At 52.7% G+C, this 16793-nt stretch overlaps 1 protein-coding gene across 6 annotated transcripts in view; it reads right to left on the bottom strand.

The window, feature by feature from the left end:
- NEURL1B (neuralized E3 ubiquitin protein ligase 1B) overlaps positions 1-16793 on the bottom strand; it is a 128101-nt gene that overhangs the window by 34758 nt on the left and 76550 nt on the right. The window lies entirely within an intron of this gene.

The following is a 16793-nucleotide window of genomic DNA, read 5'->3' as shown; positions in this document are numbered from 1 at the left end:
ATGCTGCCGAGCCCTTCTTCTCTGGCACTGCTTGCTTACTTTTAAAAAGGGGGAAACGGGAGGGTGGGAGCCACAAAATGCACTGCAGCCACCCCACTGGGTTGGTGCATGGTGGTGGGGAAAGGCCAGCACTTCCCGTGGCAGAAGTTGCCTGCATGGACTCGGACATGTCCTGGGACATAAAGTGGAAAGGGGGAGAGCCAAGCACCAGCTGCTCAACGGCCTGGCAGAGATCAGGCTCTGATCTATTGCAGGCAAAATAAGGTAGAATAACAAGCCTTTAATCCCTAGATCACGTTGAACTGGTCAAGTATGGCTCAGGAGATGAGAGGGGACAGAAAAACCTAATTTCCACTATTTTGTGCCACCAGATGGATTTGTTAAAAATGGGATTATCGAACGAGACACCAGCAGCTGTTCTTAAAAGTGCTTGCACCCATCTGCTGTCGTCTTAGGTTGGCATATGTCTCCCGCTGTCTGCGGTGCCCCCAGCACCAGACCCGGTGCCACAGGGCAGGAGCTGGCGCACTGCGCACAGCGCTGCCCCTCGGGGACACGGGGAGGGGAGCAAAGCCACGCTGAGCACCGAGGGGAAAGTCCTCGTTTCACTGCACAGCGGGGAACGGGAGGCTCTGCCTAATCCCGACCAGTTTCCCTCAGCAGGGAGTGGTAGTTATTTTAGGGCTTAAACGAGTCTTCATGCCAGAGGGGTTCTCCGCAGCCGGGGCTCCGCAGCTGCCTGCGGGCTGCCAGGGCAGGCGATGTGCTCGCCGTGTGCGGGCTGCCTGCCACCTCCCCGGGGGCAGACCGGGAGACACGCCACGTCCCTCCTTCCACACCCCGTCCACAGCAGCCCAGAGACGGTCGCTGCCTTTCCCAAGGGTGTTCCAGCCCTTCCTCCCCCCCAAAACGAGACAAAAATAGAAGACAATGACATGGAAATGCACATCCTTAGGACATGGAGGCAGCCTCCAGGAATGCAATCAACGCTCCTAGTTCTCCGCATCGTAAAAATGTAGAGTTTGTTAAAATAACCCGCTTCACACAATGCTAAACAATAAGCACGAGAAATAGTTTGGTGAAGATGACTTCATCTTCCCCAGAAACCACACTGAGAAAGTACAAGGGGACCAGGAGATGGCACGGAGCGGGAACTGAAAGGCAATGCAAAGTCACTGCTCCGCCTGCAGAAACGCAGAAAGGAAACCAACTGTCCAGAGCAGGGGACCACAAATGAAGGCTCATTAGCATGTTTAAATTATTTCTGCTCCAGTGAGCTTTGATAACTATTGATAACACACTTCAGTAATCTCTTCTGTAAGCCTGACAGATGGCTGCTCCTCTGAAGAAATCCCCTTCCCTCTCTCACCCTCGTGTTGACCAAAGGACAGAATGACCCCCATAGGTGTCCTTCACTTTAATACCTGCATTCTCACTTACAGACATAAAATAGTAATAGCACCCAAGCTCTTTCCTAGTATTTTTTATTACTAGGTCTTAAACCATTTTGCAGACAAGGTTAGTGACGTTATTCTTTTTTTACAGGTGATGAAACTGAGGCACAGGAGACATGTACAAGGTCACCCCGTCAGCCAGCAGCAGGCTCGGGAGCAGAGCTCGGGAAGGGAGCAGCCCCAGCCCCTTACCCATGTTGGATCCAGCTGTGTTGAGGCATGCATGCTGTGCTGTTGCTTCTCCCACTACATCTTCTGTGCCCCTCTCCTCCCCCCTCCAAATTCAACTCAGGGTAATACCATGCAAGAGAAAAAGGGTCCGAAAGGCACTCTGTATTACACAGATGGACGTAAGACGTCTACTTCCCAGCTCGCCTGAATCGCCTCTAAATCTTACCATGTGTGAATGCGCAACCCAGGGCTTTAAAATCTGGGACAAAAAAAGAAAAGAGACAAATTTCTTTCTGAATCAAACATGGTTGACTTCCACCTAAGGTTTGTTACAGACAGGGATCCAGTTCAAACCCTCCTATACCCGTGTAAACAGCCCAGGCCTTTCACGAGATGGTATGGGCTGCACTGAATGGTAACACTCACATAAACATACTCATCAACGTCGTGTTTCCAGAGATGGAAATTACTTCCAAAGAACAGCTAAATTTCCGCTGATTGATACCAGCCTGAGCTATAACTCTCCTTAGAGCATCAAATGAGTCGCACTGTCTGTACAAACCCCTTGGGGGGTTGGGTTTTTTAGGATGAAGGACAATGTGAGTTGTAAGGTATCACTGTTATCAGCTGTCAGCCTCGTGTATCTAACAGATGGCAGTAAATAATGACAGGCTCATCTCTTTCAGCAACAGTGAGTTAAAGCACTGACAGCTCTGTCGGTCTTCCCCCCTCAGGGCAGCGACCCCCCTGTGCCGGCGGGGCACAAGCTCCTGCCATTCCCAGGGCAGCTGCATGGGGGGCACGGCAGGGGGCCGATAGCCCCAGCTGCTGGGTGCTTCCCTCTCTCAAACTGGCCGGTTTTGTCTTGTTCACAGCTTAGCTCCACTGAAAACCTTCATCCCATACCTACCCTTTTTTCTTTTGCCACCTTTAGGGCTTCCCCAAATCTCCATCGTTTCTTGGAAGCCAGATTGCTGCTTGCAAACAGTTGCCTGGGAAGTTGCACTTAGCGCTGCTCCACGGCCCCAGGGCTGTCACCTCTCGCTCTGGCTTCACATCCCTGCACCTTCAGTTCTTCTCTTTTCTTTTCTTTGTGACTCTAAATCCGAGCAGACACCTGGAGCATCCATTTTGGTTTCAGCCCCAGCTGTCTGGAGCTCTGAGACCGTCCAGAGTACTTCCACTACATCTCACCCTGAGCTCTCCTTCTCCCTCCCCTACTAAGCGGGAGCTCCCTGGGAATTGTCAGAGACTGCAGACAAGAAATACCCTGGAAAAATACGTGAGTTGACTGCATGAACCTACAAGGCTCTTCCAGCAAGCAAATGCCACCACACCTAGAAGAGGAAGGAACAGGACACGGTCCCTCCGAGGCGCACGCTGGTGACATGGGACGCACCTTCTTCAACAAGTACGTACCCAGCATGAACACACCAAGCAGCAGCACAGAAAGAATTGCGTTCCTACTGACACAAGCACAGCAAAAAGCTCGTTTTTGCAGCTGTGCTGCATGGCAGTACGTGCTTCCCCCTGCACAAACCCCACTCCCGCTGGCACCTCGTGCTTCCTTCCCCCCGAGCTAGTGGCTCAGTGACTGCCCGGGGAGGCAGTAGGTCTGACTGCTAAATACAGATGTCTCTCATCTCACAGCCTCCCAGCCTCTGCACCTCACCTTTGGAAAGAGAGTACTAATGAGCATCGCTCCTACTTGGAGGAAAAAAAAAAGTTGTCGTTCCCTGAATTCCCTGAATTCCCATAATCCACGTTTTGGGAGGTATTTGTTTAGGAGGGATGCGTGTACAGAGCGTCCTCCGGCACCGCGCAAAGCCGTCCTGCCACCCACACGTTCCAACTGCTGCAAGCAATTGCTTTCCTCCCCTGCTCTCAGCGTTAGCACAGGATGCACAGGGTCCCCACAGGTCACACAGAAACTGGCTTTTACTTTTCTTTTTTTTTTCGCTTTAAGAAATCAAGGGAAGCAGAAGCTTCCAGCGCAACAGTAGGAAAACATGCACCTTCCAAAGAGCTTCTTGAACTGGCCTTGACTGCTCAGCAATTGAAGCTGTTTCCTGATCCGAGCCCTTACTGCCTGCTGAAGATTTGGCTGCCGTGAGGCTTATTTACCCAAAGCTGGGGAGATTAAAGCACATTTTCTGGGAGACAGGGCAAAATGGTGTTGGGCCAGAGGTAACCCATGAGATCTGACGCAGAGAGGGAAATGCAGCCCGCAGAGCTGGACCCATCCCATGGTCAAAGAAACCCCGTGAGGCTTCAGAAGCAGCAGTGCCCATCTGCCCTGACGGCACTTCTGTATTCACCATGCAGCGAGCGGTGCGATGTGTGCCAGTCGTGCAGCGTATGGAAAAGTAATCTCTGACAAGAAGCCGGAGGAACTCTCAGCCAGAGAAGGTGTGGGCATCGCTGGCAAAAAGGACCCGGCGATGGATTCCTTGGCTGCAGGAATCGCAGCCCAGGCAGAGAGAGGAAACGGTGACACCACAGTGCGGCAGGGCTCAGTACGGTGTCACCCCCATGAGCCGCATCCCGAACGGCTTTGGTACGAGCAGTAACACGGTCACCAAGCAGCTGCAGAGGCAGCCATAAGGGGCAGAAGCCGGGGTTGCAGCGAGGATGATGAGGCTGCAGGGAGGAACGAGGAGCAGCCAGTGGAGAGGAAGCATCGACAGGGAGACTCGGGGAAAGCATCTTTTCTGGGAAGAGTGCGGCTGTTTGTTCTGCTGCGCCGTTAATCCCTGTAGATGAACGGCGCTTGCCGTCCGGAGAACCAAAAAGCATCAGCCGTGGGTCGTTCCCTGCCCTTTGCACAGGGCATGGGGAGATGAGGGACCTGTGGCCGTGACCCCGCGGTCCCAGAGGCACCAGCTCTGCTGGGAGATGCTCCATCTGCGAGTCCCAGACGAATGCCCTTTCCTTCGCCGGGGGCGGAGGGTGGGTTGGGCCCATGTAAGGAAGAATTTCCAATTTAGAAACGAACAGAGGCAGTTCCTATTACTGTTAGTGGAATGTCAGCATCTCTGGTCCCAAGCACCACTGTCAACAAACACGCTCACAAATGCTCCTTCAGCATCAGCCAAAATAAAAATACCCCCCTCCATTTCTTTCAAAGAAAGCGTCTCTAGCTCAGCATTCACTACACACATAACAAGCCCTCATTTTTCTTTTTAAACCCAGTCTTGTCCATGTAATTTTAACATAAAGGAACTGGTTGTGGGCTGTGTTATCGAATGAGTCATCATTTTGTGTGACAGTATAATACGATTTGGAGAATTCTTGGCACGCCGGTATGGATTATGCATTATAATCTCTTAATTTGGACTGCCGGTGCCGCGCGGCATTGACCGGAGCAGGAGGGAAGGAGCAGGTTATCTGCTGTATTACAGCCCTCGCCCTGCTGCTGCTCGGTGGTGTGACCTTCGCGGGTTAGCTGCCTGCTCTCTGCCTTGCCTTCCTTGTCTGCGAGGCAGAAACGAGCCTGTGTCTAGCAGCAGGGTAAGCTGATGTTTGCACGGGAGATCTGAGGAACATTACATACGGGAAAATTATTATTTTAATAAGGGAAGAAAAGCTGAAGTACTTTGTTTTGGATGCAACAGGCTGATCTCTGGCAGTACTGTGAGAAATTGCCAGGACACAGCCCCTGCATGCCGTATACCTGTCACAAGCTCGTTGGAGGCAGGGAATGATTTTCAGAAACATGAGGAATAGGAAGCGCTAAGAGGAAAGGTACTGATTTCCAAACTGCAACTTTTCAGAAAATGAGGATGATTTCTGATAAACATTGATATGCAGAAGATAAATATGGACCATTGTGGAAACCCCTTCCCACACCTCAAATACCGCATGGAAACGTAGTCTTGACAAGCAACATTGGGTCAAAAACCCCAGACCTGAGAACAGCTATCAGTTGCTGGGGAGGAACAGAGGCAGTGCCAGGTGAAGGAGGAGCCACATTTGGCTCTTAGGGTAAGGGGTGATGAAGATGAGGGGCTGCCACCCTGGGGGAAGAGGAAGCGCGTGTGAACCGGGAGCCGTGGACACTCACCCGCTTCAGGCAGGACTAAAAGTACTGCTGTTGGTTCACCCAGTTCCTCCGTCAGAGCGGAAAAGTTTGGGATCACAGTGTGCTCGGGAGATCCAAACAAATAAACCCAGAGCGTAACATCTGCAACTGTTACTAGTAACCCCCCCAGGCTTCCCATCCCCTCTGCTTTTTTTAAATGCAACGCGGCCCATATTTAGCAAAGGGTCACGAGGCAGCCAGCAGGCCGGGTACCCATTTCCAAAGCTTTCTCCATCCCTCTGGCTAGCCGCCTCGCCAGCCCAGGACGTTTGGCTTTCTCTGCACCGTGCAGCACGTCGATGGCCTGGCATTAGCAAGAAGCAGTATTTCTAGAAGGAAGATGACTTTTATGAGATCTAACCACCAAATGAGGAATTTGGGGAGACTGAGGAATCCCCTCGGAGAGAAGAAAGCACCCATTCCGAAGAAATAAAACCCACCGTCTACGTTTGTTGACAGGAGGGTTTCTTCTAAGTGTGGCCTTTGGAAAGCAGCTTGCTCCTGCCAAGGCAGCTCTGCCAGAACTGGGAGACGGCTGGGACAGATAACCAGCCTTCCCTGAGACCAAAAGACCAAGTTTTCCCAACCACCAGTGAGGAGAGGTCACCTGTGGCAGGCGAAGCAGGCAGACAGCTCCAAGTGGCCTCCGGGAGCAATTTGGGGAGGGCAGGACAAGTGAGAACCACAAACACGGGACCGCTGCCCGTGCTTTCAGCTCTCCCCTGTTACTCATTTCCCCAGGCAGGGCAATGACTGAAAGGCTGCTTGGAAATGCAGTAGCTGATAATATTTTACAGCTTAAGAGCTCATGTAAAAACAAAACAAAGCAAAACAAAAAAACCCTTACATACTACCTCTGACATCCTCCAAACGCAGGACAAACTTCTTAAGTCTTTACTTGGGAGTTAGTCCTTTGAAATGAAGGAAGAGGAAGGAGAATGGAGGAATACTGGATGACCCAGAAAACTGTCAAGGAAAAAAAAAATCTTTCACTTCTTGTTCATTCTTCTCAATCCTTTCAAACATATTACAGCAAAAGGGAGCTGACCTTTGGTGGCTTACAGTTAATTTGTAAGAGTGAAGCTCTGTGCCCGGGAGATCCCATGCTGCTGTGCCAGCTACCCAGCACAAAGCTGTGGCTGGAAGGGCTGCGGGGGATCTCCGCACGTGGCTGGCGGGGGCCGGGGGCAGAGCAGAGCCCACCAAACCCTGCACCTCTGTGCGGCTGGACCCATCGCACCCGGGTTGTGCCGGGAACCGCGCACTGCCACCCACCAGCACGTCATCACGGGGGGAAACCGCACGCAGGGGCCAGCGAGATGCACGCAGCTGCCACGTAGAGACGAGCAAAGCCTTTTGTTCTGCACATCTCCTGCACTTCACTCAGCGCACCCAGCACAAGCCAGGCGAGAGATGAGTCACGGCTCTCGCACAGCCGGGGCTCCTGGCTACCCCGAGCCCCGCGCCTGCATCAGCGCCGCGACTCAGCGGGCACGGCGGGGCAAGGCCGGGGATGGGCAGCAAAGCTGGGGGCAGCAGTGCCGCCAAGCACCACGTGGATTCGAGCCAGAACCCACGTATTGTTCATATAAAAAATCCCCTTGGTGCGAAGGAGAACCCAAAGGAGATGAAGTCGGGACTTTCCCTTAACCGTGAACACGCCAGGGCTGCGTGGATGCTGCTGCTCCCTTTGTGAGCTCCAGCCCTCAAAACTAACATTATCTCCTGTTTTCCACGCATTGTCCTTCCGGAGCCGCAGCATCGAATCCTGACCCCATGTGCATAACACTGCTGCCTTTATCCCTAGCCCGGGGAACATGAAATCAGATGACAAAGAATCCAATCTCAGCTGTCCTCTTCAGGGCAGAACAAGGCATGATTTATAGATTTATATACACACATGCCCATCTATTCATCCTCTTAGCAAACAGTTCATGAAGTGTGCCTTAAGCCTTTCTGAATCGGGCAATTCTCTGCTTAGACAATCAATCCCTAACTGAGAGTCTGCAAGGAAAGACATCATGTTGCAGGAATGCTGCAGAAGCTGTTGCATATACTGTTCCCTTTGTTGAGAATAGCATCTTTGCCTTGGATATATTTTTTTTTCTCCTTAGCCATTTAATTTCATGAAACAGGGCCCGGTTCCAGCAGGCAAGAAGAACATAGCTAGATTTTGCTTCTCCTTTCCTGAAAGGCTGAGAAACCAGATTTTCAAAATGTGCTTAGTGGGCGTTTGGTGGGACGAATTCTCTCCCCTAGTTCGGCATTTTTGAGACAGAGCGAGCAATAGCTACATTGCATATGGTGCCTGGTTTTTCTCCTACAGCAGGTAGCCCAGAGAGCTACAGCTTCCCTTGCTATAAAAAAAAAATCATAATAACTGTTTTAATTCAACAGAAAATTCTGCAAGAGGCTTCAGGTTAGACCTTTTTGTGAAAAAGGCTCGGTGCAGAAATTTGTAGAAATGTATCCAGTGCTTGAGAGTAAGCCGAGCCTTTTCTCTGCATCCTCATTACGTTGGAGGTTGCATGCAGAGACCATGCAAATCAAGCGTGATCCCACCATAACTGGTGATCTTAAACCACTGCAGAACGCCTGGTGTCAGACATCGGCTGCTCAGTTTGCAGAAACACGGCCAGGCGCCGTGGAGATCTCCGTGTGCCACGGGGAGAGGGTCAGGAGAGCGGGTAAGGAACAGGCAAGAGGAACGGAGCAGGAGGATTCCTAATGAATGACATTCTTGTTTCCATGCATTCTTATTAACAGAATAAAAAGGGGAGAAAACAATTGCCAAGATGTGCTACATCTGCAGAATTGTCTCCAAATTAAATGCTCATCAAGGTTCTGTAAGGCATTGGTAGTTCTTAAAATGTACCGGGTTTTTAGGTGCCTATTTTAGAGTCTTCCCAGGAGATAACGGCCTAAACCTGCTATCTCGGCTATTAAAGAAAGAGATGCGATTTAAAATCAGCAACAATAACCCCTCTGAGACTCAACAACCTGGACTGGAGCAAACAGCCCTGCAGCCAGGAATGGCAGCTTTGAAAAGACTCCACCAAACAGCTCCAGTTTCTAAATCTTGCCTCTACACCGCATATGCTAGGCAAACCCTTCGGGCCGTGGGGAAGCCCTTTTCCACCAACCTGCTGCCGAAAACCATCCTTTTGGCCACGACACACCTCTGCATCACCCAGCTTTTGGCTCTGCCTCCACGCGGGTCACTGTAATACCTGCCACACGTGGGGCAGGATCTGCACGGTCCCAGCTCAGCAGTCATCAGCCGAGAGCAGCGCCAGCGCTCCTGGAGAACATCCACAACGCCAGGTAGCTGTGCAATGAGCCTGGCCATTGTTGGTTTTTGTGTTTTGTTTGTTTTTTTTTTCCATGAGCTCAGTGACCCGATTTACAGCTATTTACCCACATTTTAATTTTTAACAGGCAATTTCTAGTAATGAATCTCAATCCTGTGACTAAATGGGTACTGCTAGGAGGACCACCAGCTCAGGCAGCACTTAACTCACAAGGCTCCATCCCAGCAGGCACTCAAGACATTGACCTTGCACCAGTTGAGACCCAATCCCAACATAAGGCGAGTTTTCCTCCCGTAAACAAGACTGAGATCTGAACCTTGATCCCTTTTTCTCTGTGACTGGGAGCAGGATCCAGGATCTCTCTTCCCCTTGAGAGGCACTTGGAGATAGGCAGCTGACAGACAGCTACTACAGTGCCACGTGGATTTGGGGATGTTTACAAAACTGCAGAAGCCAGAGCTGTCTAATAAAGGGAGAACGCTGAATTCATTACGCCCCCAGACTGGGTTTGGGCTCAAAGAAATTTCAGATGAAGGGGATGTTACGAAACTTAATAGGACATTAAAGCCTTTCTTCTGCGGTGCCAAAGAGCCAGCCTTTCAGCCTGACATTTAACCCTTCCCTTTGAAAAGCTCGAGCCCCATTCCAGGCTTTGCACGCTCACAGATGAGACCCACCCTGACAAGTCACGTAGCCCATCGCACTCGGAGAGGTTTGCACCAAAACAGCCAGGGGGGGACAAGAAGCAAGGTCCCAGCCTGGCTTTTTGGAAGCAGCCAGTGGCACGACTGTACCGACACGAGCCCATCGACGTGCGCTCCTGGCAGCTGGTTATCCCAGGGCGAGGGCTCGGCAGCTTCTGGAAGGCAGCCCTTTTCCGAAGCACCTCAGACAGCCTTGTGAGAAAAGCGAGGCCTCCCCAAGCAGCAGTATCTACCAAATGTTGCTATAAGTCTTTTTATAGTTCTTCCCATTTCAGTGCCCAGGCGGCACATCCAGAGCGACGGCGCGCTGAGTCAGCCGGTGACATCGGCCGGGGAGGGACAAGGGCGCAGGGCACATTCCCCGGGCTGACCTGGGAAATGGTGCTGGGGGAGCTGGGCTGCGTGCACGTGAGCCAGGGTGGATGCGGGAGCATGCTGCTGCCTTGGATGCCCTGAGGGATAGGGACGTGCATGCAGTGAGCCGAAAAACACACTGCCATGGGGCTGCCTGGCCCGTCCTGGCCAGCTCGGGGATCTCTGTGCTTCCCGTGCCCATCGCCACAGCCTGTCCCTGGCAGGATGCCGAGAGGCGGCTGGGTGAGGATGTCCATTGCCTGAGCTACACTGCCCCAGCAGCTTGTCAGAGGTCTGCCAGCCACCGTCAGCTCAGCACGGGACCCAGCAAGGGTTCCAGAGGTAAGTGTCTGTAATCCGTCTCCAGCTACTTCCCTGCAGCTCACCCAGCGTTTCTTTAAGTACGTTAGGAAGTGAAAGCAGTACCTAAAGCACACGTCTGGTTGGGCTAAGCACTCCACCTGCACCTACTTCAAGTGCTACCCCCAGAAATGCCCTGGAAGTCACCGGCTCACCTACATCTCCTGCTGCCCTGTGAGGCTTGGGCAGCAGGGGGTTTGGGCTCAAAGAAATTTCAGACAGCAGGGGCTGTCCACAGCACTCCGCAGGGACAGTTGCCACAAGCTGCTGCTGCTGCACAAAATTAATGCTGCCACAAGCACTTTGGGAGCAGCAAGGAACCGAGCTACTGAAGTAAACGTGCTGAGTGGGAAGGTACCAGCAGGTTTTCACGGTCTGCTCCTGGCAGCCTCAGTGAGCGTCCAGCCACTGCATCACCAGGGGATGCTCAGGGACAGCTGCAGGTAGGACACCGGGGCAGACGTCTTCACCTGGCCATCTGTCTTCATCTGCTGAGCATTACAAGCAAAACAACATGGGTCAAAACACGTGCAGAGACGGGCTTTTGTAAAAAAGCAGGAGCTGAGCACTGAGGAAGAGGCTGTGGTGGCTCTGCAGCCATCAGCTTCCAGCAGCTTCTTGCAAGGAAGCTGTGCTGATGGGCAGAGCATGGGAGAGACATCCAGTCTCTGCGTCTTCCAGCCGGCTCCGCTCCTTTACCCTGGGACCAGCTTCTCCCTGGCAAGCAGCTATGCAGCACCAAGTCCCTGCTTGTAGCAGACAGCTTTTTCCATCAAGTACCAAGTCCAGCTCATCTCTCTTTGGTCTGAACTGGGTTTGCTCAGGGCAGGAACTGGACTGAGATTCGGGAGGAAATCAACAGAAGATCTGTCACTGATTTTCCCATGGCCATGAATTCTCCCTGTTTATTTTAAAAACCATGCCCATTCTGAATGGAAGTGCACTTTATTATGGAAGGGTTTTGTCTAAAGAGAAGAGGAATCTATTATATACCTCCGTGCAGTGAAAAGGAGGACATGCTTCGCAGTACTTGTGACACATCCAGGTAGGGAAGAGAACAGTTTGCGAGACATCATCTCCACTACCTGGCAAGGACTGAGCCTGCTGCCTTCACTCTGCTCTTGGCTTACACTGGCCCATCCATCATCTGCCTCTTTAACTGGCAATGATGAGGAAATTATGCATGTGAGCAGCCATGTGCACCACAGGGTGTAATTCCTAGCGTCCCAGAGCAAACATTTTTCCTGGTGCTAGCAGGTGTTTCAATCCTTCATCTGGACTTTTATGAACAGTGCTGCTGGGTATCTCCCTCCAGCTGCTCCCACCGTCAGCCTGCCAGCTGTGTGCCAGCTGAAAAAAGCCACGGGGAAGGTTTCTGGGGCATCTGGAGCATCTCGGCGTGCCCTGCCCTCACCCTCAGCTTGGTTTTAAAGGCTGGCACGGGAGGAAGGAACAAGGGTGGTGAGCAGACCAGCTGGTGGCTCCTCGTGTCCCCTCGGACCTCGTGGGTCGTGTCTGTGCTGCAGCAACCAGGTCACGGCCAGGCCTGGGACACAAAGCTGTAGGCAGGATGGGACAAGTGGGTCACTCAGCTGCGGTCCCCACAAGGGTCACATATGTCTAAGCCCTCCAGGAACAGAGGCAGCGGTCCCTTTTCTCCCTCCCCAGCGCTGTAACATCTGGTCACAGCGGTCACGGACGCGGCCAAGGACTGGGACTGAGTGAGCTGCACCAAAGGTGCCCACAGCAAGCAGCGTCACACTCGAGGCTCGTCCCTGCAGCTCCAAGCAGCAGCAGTCCAAAGTGCTCGGGCTGTGCCTTCTCGGGGGGCGTTTTCATGACTCCTTTTCCGTGCAAGTCAGTGCTTCGCTAAATACAAACAAGCCTCGGAGAACCCTATGGAGGCAGGGGCTGCTGCACTGCGTTTCTACAGAGAGAAACCAAGGCACAGAGATGTCCTGCAGCTGGCACGTCACTGGGAAGGTCTCCTGCTGCGTGGGTTGGGGCACCCAGGCTACTCCGTAGGGGCAAGCCCCTGGCACAGCTCCGTGAAGCAGCTCTCCTGGGACATGAGGACTCCACGTTAGGAAGCACCAGGCTGGAGGTGGCTCCCCACAGCAGCACCGCTCCGCACATGACTGCTGGCCAGGTCTCCGTCCGCACTCGCTCTGGCTGCAGTTACTCATTCAGCGTTACACTGAGATCTGCCAGGCCCTGTCCTTGAAGCAGCGGGGGTTTATCAGCAGAATCCAGCCTACAGCATCCCCCTGCATGCTGCTGGGCCACACACAGCCCTGTGCAGCCCGGGGGCTGCAGCACTCCCCTGCCCCGGTCCTGGAAAGGACTCGGGATTTTCTGCATATGGAAAGGGCTCTGTGCCGGGACAAGCTTCACGTCGAGCTCCAAAAGAACTTCCGTCTCTGAGCCATACCAGCCCCAGGAGCCAGCTCTCCAAAACCCCAAAGGTCAGACCACATAGCTCTGTAGTATTTGGTATTTCTGGGTTTGCAGCCTTGTAAAGTCCCCAGGAATTAGAGAGGCAGGGTCCCAAGTCTCTCTCTGAAGCAAGGCAAACCACTGATTAACAGAAATGGAATAGGGAAAAACAGGACATGTGTTTACTTTCCTTATTTCTTTTGCTGTAATTGTTCCAGACCTGTCCAAGGAAAGCATCCCTCAGGGTTTATCGGAGCAGCCACCGCAAAGGAGAACAAAGGAAACACCAATCATTTCCAGTAAATCAAAAAATGACAAGCTTTAACATTCAGGAGAGAACAGATTCCTGCAAAGGGTTGGGCCGCTCTGTCTTTGAGTTTCCTTTTCTCCAGTCCCAGTTTCCTAGCAAAAGTTTCCTCAAACAATAGAGATTGGCATCAAAAGTAAAACAAAACTAAAAATCGAAATTAAAACACCCTCCTTTCACAAATAGCCTGAAAATGGAAAGATGGGGCTTGTCACTTGGGAGCAATTGGTTACTCCGAGGAGCTCGTGGCAAGCAGCGCAGCCCCGCTGTACCATCACGAAGGGCTGACGGATGCCTCTTGGCTCCCTCTCCCTCCCTTTCTGCGTGCAGGAGAGACGTCGGGGACCAGGACGTGGCTGCTCACACCACGGAGCCGCTGCAGGTCGCAGAGCCCACCGCGAGGCTGGGGAGCCGCCGGCAGGGGACGGGAAGGATGAGGAGGTGCTCAGAGCGGGGGCACAGCCTTCGGGCACGTGCTGCACCCGGGCACAAGCTCAGAGGGGCTGGGGGCCCACGCATCGCTCTGGGAGCCAGGCACAGCCGTCACCCTGCTCTTCTTTTTGGCACCAATTCCCTCCACAGTTCTTCTCAGCTCAGGTGCATTAGTATGCTCAGATGTAAAGCAGACTTAGAGAAGTCTCTAAAGACAAAAAGAGCTAAATGAAGGTATTCTGGCAATGAGGGATTGGCCCAGACACCACGGCTGACCCTGCTCTCCTTTCAAAAAACCACGAGGTGCTGACCAGAACATCCTTCTTATCCAGTGGGAATGAATGGGAAGTCAGCCCAACCTGATGACACGCTGGTTTAAAAGTATCTCCTGCATCAGGAGGAGTGAAGAAACTGCACACAAGCTCACACACCTGTGACTATCAGAAAAGAAACCATGCAAAGCTAAGTAACCAAGAGATCCTTTGAGAGTGGCAGATGTTAGATACAGCCGGGTAATTGCTCGGGCTGCTGTAAATCTAAACTCAAGGGCCTCTTTTTCATGGAGGATGCTTTTCAAAGCCCCACAGAGAACAAGAAGTCCTTCCCTTTTTACTCACACATCTTTCCACCTAGAAAAAAAAAAACAACAAAACAGACATCTCAAAACCTTCTTTTCTGGGGAACAAGTCTCCACTGTAGAGTCACATCCAGCGCAGAGCTCAGGCACGTGACGGGTCGGTGCCACAGACTGGCTGCTGAGGAGGAACGTGCCCCCTGGCACCTTCAGCCCTGGCAAAGCAGGATCCTGCCCCGTGGCCCTCCTCCACCGTGCAGTGACACGGCCCAGGCCAACCGGCTGCCCCCGGGCATGTGCCAGCAGCAAGCTGGGTCCTGGAGGACACATCAGCCGGCCTCGGGATGGGCTGTGCAGAGTCACCATGGCCAGGGAGAGCTTTGTAACGTGCTTGCAGCTCTCCTTTCCCCTTGTCCCAGCTCACCCTCCATTGTTTTACCATCTTTTAATCTACCCGGGCAGTTACCGATAAGGAAGATTTGTTGTCTGGGAAAAAATGCCTCGGTAGGCTGCAGCTGAAGCAAGAACTATGAACGGGTAAGCTGCTGCTCCCAAGAATGTGCCCCGACCTGAACGACGGGCTGGGCAGAAGTCTCTGCTCAGACCTCTGCTGGAGCCGGGGCTTGCTCAGTGCTGACGTTGGCTCTGCACGGGCAGCGACTGCTGCAGCAGATGTGTGGGCCAGCTCGAGAGCCCCTGCAGCTCAGCACCCTGCCCCAGACAGGGGACGGTCCCTCACTCTTAAAAAAAGATAAAATCAAGGGGGTTAGAGCAGAGTGGAACTTCTGATATTTTCCCAGTTAGCAGAGATTTGCACGCAAGGAATCACAGAACAGAAGGGAGAACAGGCTTGCGAAAGCAAGGAGCAGGTGAGGAAAAGGTAAGAGAAAGCCACCAGAACACCTCAACCACCATAGGAAAGGGAAAAGTAAGAGAAAGCTACCAGGAAAACCACCGTGCTCCTGCAGATTGAGCTGCCAGCAGGGCAAGCAAGGTGCAGGACACCAAAATCTCATCAGTGCCTCCCCAGGGAGGTCAAAGCCGTGGCCGTCAGCAGCCACGGGTTTCCCGAGGAGAAATATACGGCTGCGCTAACATCGCCGTGCAAATACCCATGGTTTTTCCCTCCCTTCAGTGAGCCAAGCCGTGGTAATTAGGATACCCCGAGCACCGAAGTGCCGCACGCCGCCTGTTCTGCCAGTGGTGTGCTGGAGCAGTGACCCACGCCAGCAGCTCACCGCACCGCTGCGGCCACCCAGCTGCCCAACGCCTGGTAGGAGACGTCCCCTGCTCCTCCAGCAGCGGCCCTGCCAGCATGCAGGGATGTTTGCAGAATGCGTGGTTTTTCTGTAGAGAGGAAAAGGTGGTGGTTTTATGGCAGAACCGTGCCTTGAGAGTTAGCTTCCAAAGAGAACTGAGTTTCCCTGAGCCATTTGCCGCCTCTGCTGACAGTTGTCTGCTAGGGGCAAACCACTGAGGGTCATCTCTGTGCGCTGGAGATCGGCCCTAATCAGAGCAATCCGCTCCACAGGCAGGGGACGGTGACCCCTTCGTTAATGCCAGGTTTCCAGGAGGTCCAGCAGCTCCAGACAAGGGCTGTTCCCAGTGCTACAGATGCCGCAGCAAGCTGCAGCTTATCTGCAGGAGGGTAGGAAATCACCAGGAAAGGAACTTGGACTTGGGGTGATGAACCGAGCACAGCACCCATATCTCTGAAGCCTGCTCCGATAACAGCCGCCAGCTCCTGACCTGCCAAAGCCCGGCTGCTGGAGAAAATTTCACTTGAAATTCCCATCCTTCGCTTTGCAGATTCACCCAGCACCAAGCTCAAACTCCCCATCCTTCAAAATCCATCACCCCAAATACCAACCACAGACCCCCGATTTGCTGCTCAGAGCTCCACAAAGGAGTTCACGGCCCTGAACCCTGAAGTCTCGCTGAAACAGCCATGGGTAGGTGTTACTCCCCGAGTAAAGCCTGCAAAAAGAGGTCGCCAAACTGCATTTGTGCATGGGGCCAGTGTGAAATTGAACCAACTGAAGTGAAATTAGTTCTTGGGAAAAACTCCTGCTTACACAGGTAATTTGTTAAAGCCCTAAACCAAAGAGGCACTTTCTCACTACGTGCTCTGGTTTTTCTCAGTAGCTATGCTGGAGTTCGCCATGCTCCTCTTCCTAGTCCTGCTCCAGTGAGCTCTCACCGAGGAAGTGTTGAGTTTTCCCTGCCAAGAGTGAATGAAAATGAGGAGAATTCTCTGACAAATGCTCAGCTACAAGAAAAAGACATCCCACAACAATAACAAAGCTTTGGTCCAAAAACTCAGAACCATCGTGGAAAGAAAAGGCTTTTCATCGCCATTTCACATGCTCTGATATAAACTCTGCCAGCCTAAACCAGCCATGCCAGTGAAATAAATTCACTGTTCTTTTAATCTCACCTTTCCTTCCCTCCAGGTTGGTTTTAACCCAGGTCACTTATCTAATCGGCTCACGCACCTGCACACCAGGGAGGAGCTGGTGCAAGGGCAGGACAAACGGCGAGACTGCTTCTTCCCGTGGAAGCGGTGGCTTTTACCCCTCAAAGTGCCGGTGAAACCCTGCCCTCGAGTG

The sequence above is a fragment of the Anser brachyrhynchus genome (genome assembly GCF_964034855.1).
Source record: "Anser brachyrhynchus genome assembly, chromosome: 14".
Taxonomy (NCBI): domain Eukaryota; kingdom Metazoa; phylum Chordata; class Aves; order Anseriformes; family Anatidae; genus Anser; species Anser brachyrhynchus.
The sequence above is the reverse complement of the archived record's forward strand: the minus strand, read 5'-3'. Positions and strand labels throughout refer to the sequence as shown.